Source organism: Dendrobates tinctorius, unplaced genomic scaffold, assembly GCF_039654945.1.
Source record: "Dendrobates tinctorius isolate UK_male_01 unplaced genomic scaffold, ASM3965494v1 ptg000151l, whole genome shotgun sequence".
Lineage (NCBI taxonomy): Eukaryota > Metazoa > Chordata > Amphibia > Anura > Dendrobatidae > Dendrobates > Dendrobates tinctorius.
Genome location: NW_027361818.1, coordinates 7,216,640 through 7,227,534, shown reverse-complemented (window position 1 = coordinate 7,227,534; position 10,895 = coordinate 7,216,640).

Below are 10,895 nucleotides of genomic sequence, written 5' to 3'. Positions count from 1 at the left end.
GCGAAAACCGCGGTAAAAAACCGCTAAAAAAAACGCTGTGTGTGAACACAGCCTCAGGGTTGGAGTTAGAATTGGGGGGTTTCCACTGTTAAGGCACATCAGGTGCACTCCAAATGCAACATGGCGTCTGATCTCAATTCCAGCCAATTCTGCGTTGAAAAAGTCAAACGGTGCTTCCCGTCCAAGCTCTGCCATGCGCCCAAACTGTGGTTTACCCCCACATGTGGGGTATCAGCCTACTCAGGACAAATTGGACAACAACTTTTGGGGTCCAATTTCTCCTGATAGTCTTGGGAAATTAAAAAATTAGGAAAATATAATTTTTGTGGAAAAAAATAAAATAAAAATTTTATGGCTCTACGTTATAAATTTCTGTGAAGCACTTGGGGGTTCAAAGTGCTCACCACACATCTAAATAAGTTCCTTGGGGGGGTCTAGTTTCCAAAATGGGGGTCACATATGGGGATTTCAACAGATTAGGCACATCAGAGGCTCTCCAAACGCGACATGACACCCGCAGACCAAAGTCTGCATTCAAAAAACGTCACTACTTCCCTTCCGAGCCCTGACGTGTGCCCATACAGTAGTTTTCTCCCACATTTGTAATATCAGTGTACTCAGGACAAATTGGACAACAACTTTTGGGGTCCTGTTACCCTTGGGAAAATAAATGATCATGTTTGTGGAAAAAATACGATTTTTTTATTTTCTCGCCCGGGCGTTATAAACTTCTGTGAAGCACTTGGGCGTTCAAAGTGCTCATCACACATCTAGATAAATTCCGTGGGGGGTCTAGTTTCCAAAATGGTGTCATTTGTGGGGGGTTTCCACTGTTTTGGCACATCAGGGGCTTTCCAAACCCGACATGGCGTCCGATCTCAATTACAGCCATAAAAGTCAAATGGCGCTGCTTCCCTTCCGAGCTCTGCCATGCGCCCAAATAGTGGTTTACCCCCACATATGGGGTATCAGCGTACTCAGGACAAATTGCACAATAACTTTTGGGGTCCTGTTACCCTTGGGAAAATAAAAATTGGAGGTGAAAAGATCATTTTTTTGGAAAAAATATGATTTTTTAATTGTACGGCTGTACGTTATAAACTTCTGTGAAGCCCTTGGGGGTTCAAAGTGCTCACCACATACAGTCATATGTTAAAGTTTGGGCACCCCTATTATTGTTAACCTTTTTTCTTTATAACAATTTTGGTTTTTGCAACAGCTATTTCAGTTTCATATATCTAATAACTGATGGACTGGATTCAAATGAGGTTTATTGTACTAACAGAAAATGTGCAATCTGCATTTAAACAAAATTTGACCGGTGCAAAAGTATGGGCACCCTTATCATTTTCTTGATTTGAACACTCCTAACTACTTTTTACTGACTTCCTGAAGCACTAAATTGGTTTTGTAACCTCATTGAGCTTTGAACTTCATAGCCAGGTGTATGAAATCATGAGAAAAGGTATTTAAGGTGGCCACTTGCAAGTAGTTCTCCTATTTGATTCTCCTATGAAGAGTGGCATCATGGGCTCCTGAAAACAACTCTCAAATGATCTGAAACCAAAGATTATTCAACATAGCTTTTCAGGGGAAGGATACAAAAAGTTATCTCTGAGATTTAACCTATCAGTTTCCACTGTGAGGAACATAGTAAGGAAATGGAAGAACACAGGTACAGTTCTTGTTAATCCCAGAAGTAGCAGGCCAAGAAAAATATCAGAAAGGCAGAGAAGAAGAATGGTGAGAACAGTCAAGGACAATCCACAGACCACCTCCAAAGACCTGCAGCATCATCTTGCTGCAGATGGTGTCACTGTGCATCAGTCAACAATACAGCGCACTTTGCACAAGGAGAAGCTGTATGGGAGAGTGATGCGAAAGAAGCCGTTTCTGCAAGCACGTCACAAACAGAGTCGCCTGAGGTATGCAAAAGCACATGTGGACAAGCCAGTTACATTTTGGAAGAAGGTCCTGTGGACTGATGAAACAAAGATTGAGTTGTTTGGTCATACAAAAAGGCGCTATGCATGGAGGCTAAAAAGCACAGCATTCCAAGAAAAACACTTGCTACCCACAGTAAAATTTGGTGGAGGTTCCATCATGCTTTGGGGCTGTCTGGCCAATGCCGGCACCGGGAATCTTGTTAAAGTTGAGGGTCGCATGGATTCAACTCAGTATCAGCAGATTCTTGACAATAATGTGCAAGAATCAGTGACGAAGTTGAAGTTACGCAGGGGATGGATATTTCAGCAAGACAATGATCCAAAACACTGCTCCAAATCTTCTCAGGCATTCATGCAGAGGAACAATTACAATGTTCTGGAATGGCCATCCCAGTCCCCAGACCTGAATATCATTGAACATCTGTGGGATGATTTGAAGCGGGCTGTCCATGCTCGGCGACCATCAAACTTAACTGAACTGGAATTGTTTTGTAAACGGGAATGGTCACAAATACCTTCATCCAGGATCCAGGAACTCATTAATAGCTACAGGAAGCGACTAGAGGCTGTTATTTTTGCAAAAGGAGGATCTACGAAAAATTAATGTCACTTTTATGTTGAGGTGCCCATACTTTTGCACCGGTCAAATTTTGTTTAAATGCAGATTGCACATTTTATGTTAGTACAATAAACCTCATTTGAATCCAGAAATATAACTGAGTCCATCAGTTATTAGATACATGAAACTGAAATAGCTGTTGCAAAAACCAAAATTGTTATAAAGAAAAAAGGTTAACATTAATAGGGGTGCCCAAACTTTAACATATGACTGTATCTAGATACAGTCATATGTTAAAGTTTGGGCACCCCTATTAATGTTAACCATTTTTCTTCATAACAATTTTGTTTTTTGCAACAGCTATTTCAGTTTCATATATCTAATAACTGATGGACTCAGTTATATTTCTGGATTCAAATGAGGTTTATTGTACTAACAGAAAATGTGCAATCTGCATTTAAACAAAATTTGACCGGTGCAAAAGTATGGGCACCTCAACATAAAAGTGACATTAATTTTTCGTAGATCCTCCTTTTGCAAAAATAACAGCCTCTAGTCGCTTCCTGTAGCTATTAATGAGTTCCTGGATCCTGGATGAAGGTATTTGTGACCATTCCTGTTTACAAAACAGTTCCTGTTCAGTTAAGTTTGATGGTCGCCGAGCATGGACAGCCCGCTTCAAATCATCCCACAGATGTTCAATGATATTCAGGTCTGGGGACTGGGATGGCCATTCCAGAACATTGTAATTGTTCCTCTGCATGAATGCCTGAGAAGATTTAGAGTGGCGTTTTGGATCATTGTCTTGCTGAAATATCCATCCCCTGCGTAACTTCAACTTCGTCACTGATTCTTGCACATTATTGTCAAGAATCTGCTGATACTGAGTTGAATCCATGCGACCCTCAACTTTAGCAAGATTCCCGGTGCCGGCATTGGCCAGACAGCCCCAAAGCATGATGGAACCTCCACCAAATTTTACTGTGGGTAGCAAGTGTTTTTCTTGGAATACTGTGTTTTTTAGCCTCTATGCATAGCGCCTTTTTGTATGACCAAACAACTCAATCTTTGTTTCATCAGTCCACAGGACCTTCTTCCAAAATGTAACTGGCTTGTCCAAATGTGCTTTTGCATACCTCAGGCGACTCGGTTTGTGGCGTGCTTGCAGAAACGGCTTCTTTCGCATCACTCTCCCATACAGCTTCTCCTTGTGCAAAGTGCGCTGTATTGTTGACCGATGCACAGTGACCCATCTGCAGCAAGATGATGCTGCAGGTCTTTGGAGGTGGTCTGTGGATTGTCCTTGACTGTTCTCACCATTCTTCTTCTCTGCCTTTCTGATATTTTTCTTGGCCTGCCACTTCTGGGCTTAACAAGAACTGTACCTGTTTTCTTCCATTTCCTTACTATGTTCCTCACAGTGGAAACTGACAGGCTAAATCTCTGAGACAACTTTTTGTATCCTTCCCGTGAAAAGCTATGTTGAATAATCTTTGTTTTCAGATCATTTGAGAGTTGTTTTGAGGAGCCCATGATGCCACTCTTCATAGGAGAATCAAATAGAAGAACTACTTACAAGTGGCCACCTTAAATACCTTTTCTCATGATTTGATACACTTGGCTATGAAGTTCAAAGCTCAATGAGGTTACAAAACCAATTTAGTGCTTCAGAAAGTCAGTAAAAAATAGTTAAGAGTGTTCAAATCAAGAAAATGATAAGGGTGCCCATACTTTTGCACCGGTCAAATTTTGTTCTAATGCAGATTGCACATTTTCTGTTAGTACAATAAACCTCATTTGAATCCAGAAATATAACTGAGTCCATCAGTTATTAGATATATGGAACTGAAATAGCTGTTGCAAAAACCAAAATTGTTATAAAGAAAAAAGGTTAACATTAATAGGGGTGCCCAAACTTTTACATATGACTGTAAGTTCCTTGGGGGGTCTAATTTCCAAAATGGGGTCACTTGTGGGGGTTTCCACTGTTTAGGCACATCAGGAGCTCTCCAAAGGTGACATGGCATCCGATCTGAATTCCAGCCAATTTTGCAGTGAAAAAGTCAAACGGCGCTCCTTCCCTTCCGAGCTCTGCCATGCACCGCAAAAGTGGTTCCCCCCCACATATCAGGTATCAGCGTACTCAGGACAAATTGCACAATAACTTGTGCAGTCTAATTTCTCCTGTTACCCTTGGTAAAATAAAAAAAATTGAACCTGAAGTAATTTTTTTTGTGAAAAAAAAGTTAAATGTTCTTTTTTTTTTCATTTTTTTTTTAAACATTCAAAAAATTCTTGTGAAGCACCTGAAGGGTTAATAAACTTCTTGAATCTGGTTTTGAGTACCTTGAGGGGTGCAGTTCTTAGAAAATACCCAAAAGTGACACCATTCTAACATATAGACCCCTCAAAGTGACTTCAAATGTGATGTGGTCCCTAAAAATAAAATGGTGTAAAAGTGAGAAATCTCTGGTCAACTTTTAACCCTTATAACTTCCTAGAAAAAAAAAAAAATTTGGTTCCCATATTGTGCTGATGTAAAGTAAACATGTCAGAAATGTTACTTATTAAGTTTTTTGTGTGCCATATCGATGTGATTTATGGGCATAAAAATTCAAATTTGGAAAATTGCAAATTTTCTAAATTTTCGCCAAATTTCTGTTTTTTTTCACAAATAAGCGCAAGTTATATGAATTAAATTTTACCACTAACATGAAGTACAATATGTCACGAGAAAACAATGTCAGATTCACCGGGATCCATGGAAGCGTTCCAGAGTTATTACCTCATAAAAGGACAGTGGTCAGAATTGTAAAAATTGGCCCAGGAGTTAACATGCAAACCACCCTTGGGGGTAAAGTGGTTAAGGTTGAAGGAAGACTTTAAGTCCATCTAGTTCAACCCATATCCTATCCTAACTTGCCCTAACATGTTGATCCAGAGGAAGGCAAAAATCCCCATGTGACTAGCTCCCTGGATCAATGAAATATTAAAGAAACTAGTGTATATACCCTGTATTATACTTTTCAAGAAAGGCATCCAGTCCCTTCTTAAATTTTAGTAGGGAATCACTCATTACAACATCATATGGCAGAGAGTTCCATAGTCTCACTGCTCTTACAGTAAAGAATCAGCATCTGTGATTATGCTTAAACCTTCTTTCCTCCAGACTTAGAGGATGCCCCCTTGTCCCCATCAGAGGTCTAAGAGTAAAAAGATCATTAGAAAGGTCTTTGTACTGTCCCCGCATATATTTATACATTGTAATAATATCACCCCTAAGCCTTTGTTTTTCTAAACTAAATAACCCCAAGTGTAATAACCTGTCTTGGTATTGCAGACCCCCCAGTTCCCTAATAACCTTGGTCGCTCTTCTCTGCACCCGCTCCAGTTCAGCTATGTCTTTCTTATACACCGGAGACCAGAACTGTACGCAGTATTCTAAGTGTGGTAGCACTAGTAACTTATATAGAGGTAAAATGATGTTCTCCTCATGAGCAACTATGCCTCTTTTAATGCATCCCATTATTTTATTTGCCTTTGCAGCAGCTGCCTGACACTGGCCACTAAATGTGAGTTTGTCGTCCACCCATACACCCAGGTCGTTTTCAGTGACAGTTTTGCCCAGAGTTTTACAATTAAGCACATAATTATACATCTTGTTTGTTCTACCCAAGTGCATGACCTTACATTTATTCCCATTAAAGCTCATTTGCCATTTATCAGCCCAAGCTTCTAGTTTACATAAATCCTCCTGTAATATAAAATTGACCCCTGTGGTACCCAGTATGAGTGTGCTCCATTAATAACAACCCTTTGTTTCCTATCCCTGAGCCAGCTCTTAACCCACTTACACATATTTTCCCCTATCCCCATTGTTCTCATTTTATGTATCAACCTTATCAAAAGCTTTTGAAAAGTCCATGTACACCACGTCCACTGCATTCCCTTGGTCCAGTCTGCAACTTACCTCTTCATAAAAGCTTATCAGATTAGTCTGACAGGAAAGGTCTCTTGTAAACCCATGTTGAGATTGGGTCATGAGGTTATTCTTCTTCAGATACTCCAGTACAGTATCTCTTAGAAAACCCTCCAGGATTTTACCCACAGTTGAGGTTAAACTTACTGGCCTATAATTTCCAAGTTCAGTTTTTGTCCCCTTTTTGAATATTGGCACCACATTTGCTATACGCCAGTCCTGTGGTACAGACCCTGTTATTATGGAATCTTTAAAGATTAAAAATAATGGTCTATCTATGACTGTACTTAATTCCTGCAGTAGTCGGCTGTGTATCCCATCTGGGCCCGGGGATTTGTCAATTTTAGTGATTTTTAGACGCCGTCGTGCTTCCTGCTGGGTTAAGCAGGTGACATTTAATGGAGAATTTTTATCCCTGATCATGTTATCTGTCATGGGATTTTCCTGTGTAAATACTGTTGAAAAAAGTCATTTAGCATATTGGCTTTTTCCTCATCCTCATCCACCATTTCACCCAGACTATTTTTTAAGGGGGCCAACACTATCATTTTTTAGTTTCTTACTATTTATGTAGTTAAAGAATATTTTGGGATTATTTTTACTTTCTCTGGCAATGAGTCTCTCTGTCTCAATCTTTGTTATTTTGATTTGCTTTTTGCAGAATTTATGTAATTTTCTGTATTTATTTAATGCCTCATCACTACCTACTTGCTTCAATTCGCTAAATGCTTTCTTTTTGTCACTTATTGCTCCCCTTACAGCTCTGTTTAACCATAGTGGTTTCCTTCTATTTCTAGCATGTTTATTCTCATACGGTATATATTGTGCACAGGTCCTATTCAGGATGCTAACAAACGTCTCCCATTTTCTTTGCGTATTTTTATGTCTCAGGATATCGTCCCAGTTAATTGCACCAAGATCATTTCTCATCCGTTGGAAATTTGCCTTCCTGTAGTTTAGCGTCCTTGTAACCCCTCTACTACACACCTTATTAAAGGACACCTGAAAACGTATTATTTTATGTTCACTATTACCCCAGTGACCCTCAACCCTTATGTTTGATATGCTGTTGTGAGTTCATTTTTCCCTTCACCATTGAGGTCTGATGAACTCCCTCCTCTGGTGAAGGAAGGTAGTGAGGCTGATTACCAAACACCTGAGCAGCTAGATGATGACTGGGTGGCTGGAATTGAGGACTGCATATAAGGCTGCCGACGCCCTTCTTCCTGGCTGGTGATTTTCCTGCTGGATTCTTGGAGACCAGTCTGATTCCTGCATCTCAAAGCTAAGTTTTTCTGCTCTTCTTTGTACTCTTCAGTTTTGTTTTTGTTTTGCCTTGTTTTTTGGGAGTCCTGCCATCCCCGGCCAGGGGTGAGCTGAACTCCATTTTTGTCTCTGATCTGTTGATATTTTGCTCTGTCTTCAGAATATACCTGAGTGCTGATATAGTCTTTTGAAGCCTAGCGACTTCAGGGCCTGTTTTTCCTATCAGTCGGTGGGCTCATTTTGATAGGGTTTTTGCGGATGGCAGACAGCAGCTTTCCTATCCTGTCCTATGTAGTTAGCTTGGGCCCCTTCATTTGCTCAACCTATCTTTCTATCTGTGTTAGTGTTTTCATCTTGCTTCACCGTCATTATATGTTGGAGGCTGCCTATTGCTTTGGGGTCTGCTCTGGGGCAGTTTAGTTTTTCCCCTTTCTGTCTTTAGGCTATATAGTTCTCCGGCTGTGATCGAGGGGTCTAGGGCACCGTAGGAACCCCCCATGGCTACTGCTAGTTGTTGTGGATAAGTTCAGGGGTCTGCAATCCGATAGCTGCCAACCTCTCTGGTTTTTCTGGACTTAGCTGGTATTTTGTTTTTTCCTCCTTCGGTGACTCATCATAACAGAATCACCAGCCATACCGCAGATCCTAGGGTACTCAATAGCATGAGAGAATTGTAAAAGAAAAAAAAAAAAAAAAGTGTCAGAATTTTTTTTTTTGGTGTGCATATTTTTTCTTCTATATCTCTGAGGCCGTAGGGGGAATTTTTCTCTCAATGGAGATGAAGCAATTGTCTGATCGTGTGGAGCAGCTCGCTGCTGAAGTGCGGGGAATTTCCGCCTATCTTGCTCATTTACTTGCTGCTGAACCAAAGATTCCTACTCCTGATGTATTTTTGGGGGATCGGTCTAAATTCTTGAATTTCAAGAATAATTGTAAATTATTTTTTGCCTTGAAGCCTAACTCGTCGGGGAACTCCGCGCAGCAGGTTAAAATTGTCATCTCTTTGCTGCGCGGCGATCCCCAGGATTGGGCGTTTTCTTTGAAACCTGATGATCCTATTCTGAATAATGTGAATGCATTTTTTCAAGCCTTGGGGTTGTTGTATGATGAACCTAATGCTATTGATCAGGCTGAAAAGACCGTGTTGGCATTAAGCCAGGGTCGGGATTCGGCAGAGTTGTACTGTCAAAAATTCCCAAAGTGGGCGGTCCTTACTACCTGGAATGATGGTGTCTTGGCAGCCCTCTTTCGGAAGGGTTTGTCAGAAACTGTAAAAGATACTATGGTGGGATTTCCTGTTCCCTCTGGTCTTGAGGATTCTATGTCATTAGCCATTCAGGTGGATCGGCGTTTACGTGAACGCAAAACTACACGAGAGATGTTACCACCAGTTGAACAAATGTCTGAACCTATGCAATGTGATAGAGTTTTGTCTAGGGCACAACGTCAGGAGTTCAGAAGGCGTAATAAGCTGTGTTTTTTTTGTGGAGATGCCTCGCATATTATTTCTGTCTGCCCTAAACGAGAGAAACGTGCACACACGTTTTCTGTGGGTGGTGTTCAACCTAAGTTTCTTCTGGCAATTACTCTGATCTGCTCCCTGTCCACATTTTCCGCTAAGGCTTTTGTGGATTCGGGAGCAGTTCTGAACCTGATGGACTTGGATTTTGCTAAACGTTGTGGATTTCCTATGACACCTCTGCGGACGCCTATCCCTTTGAGGGGTATTGATGCTACTCCTTTGGCGAAGAATAAACCTCAGTTTTGGACCCAGGTGGTAATGCGGGTCACCCCAGACCATCAAGAAAATTGCAGATTTTTGGTGTTGCATAATTTGCATGATACCGTTGTTCTGGGGTTTCCCTGGTTGCAAATCCATAATCCAGTTCTGGATTGGAAATCTTTGTCTGTGGTGAGTTGGGGTTGTCGGTGTGCCCTTAGTGATGCTCCTGTTTTCTCCACCTCTCCCCAGTCGCATGATGTTCCTGACTATTTGGCTGACTTTTATGATGTATTTAGTGAGAATGAGTCTGCATCTTTGCCTCCTCATAGGAGTTCTGACTGTGCAATTGAGCTGAACCCGGGGTGTAAATTCCCCAAGGGTCGGCTTTTCAATTTATCTGTACCCGAGCATGAGGCTATGCGATCCTATATTAAGGAGGCATTGGAGAAGGGTCATATTAGACCATCCTCTTCACCCTTAGGTGCTGTTTTTTTTTTCGTGGCTAAAAAGGATGGTTCATTAAGGCCTTGTATTGACTATCGTGCCCTCAACAAAATTACTGTTAAATATCAGTATCCGTTACCCCTGATTTCTGATCTATTCTCCAGAGTTAAAGGTGCTTGCTGGTTTACCAAGCTTGACCTCAGGGGGGCGTATAATCTTATTCGCATTAAGCATGGGGATGAATGGAAGACAGCGTTTAATACTCCGGAGGGAAATTTTGAGTACCTGGTGATGCCTTTTGGGCTCACTAATGCCCCTTCTGTCTTCCAGTGCTTCATGAATGATATATTCTGAGACTTTGTGGATAAATTTTTGATTATCTATCTGGATGATATTTTGATCTTCTCCAAGAATTGGGACTCTCATGTGGAACATGTTCGGACTGTGTTCCGGATTTTGAGGGAGAATTCCCTGTATGTCAAGGAATCGAAATGCCTTTTTGGGGTACAGAGGATTTCATTTTTGGGATTTATTTTGTCTCCGTCAACTATTGAAATGGACCCGGCCAAGGTACAGGCCATTTATGATTGGGTTCAGCCCACTTCTTTGAAGGCCCTCCAGAAGTTTTTGGGTTTTGCTAATTTTTATCGGAAATTTATAGCTAATTTTTCTGGTATTGCCAAGCCATTGACGGATTTGACTAGGAAGGGTGCTGATGTGCTGAATTGGTCTCCGGAGGCTGTTTCTTCCTTTCAGGAGCTGAAGCGAAGATTCACTTCTGCTCCGGTTTTGCGGCAACCTGATGTCTCACTCCCTTTTCAGGTGGAGGTGGACGCTTCTGAGATTGGTGCAGGAGCGGTGTTGTCCCAAAAAGATCCTGTGACATCAAAAATGAATCCTTGTGCTTTCTTTTCCCGAAAGTTCTCCCCATCCGAACGTAACTATGATGTGGGGAATCGGGAACTGTTGGCCATGAAA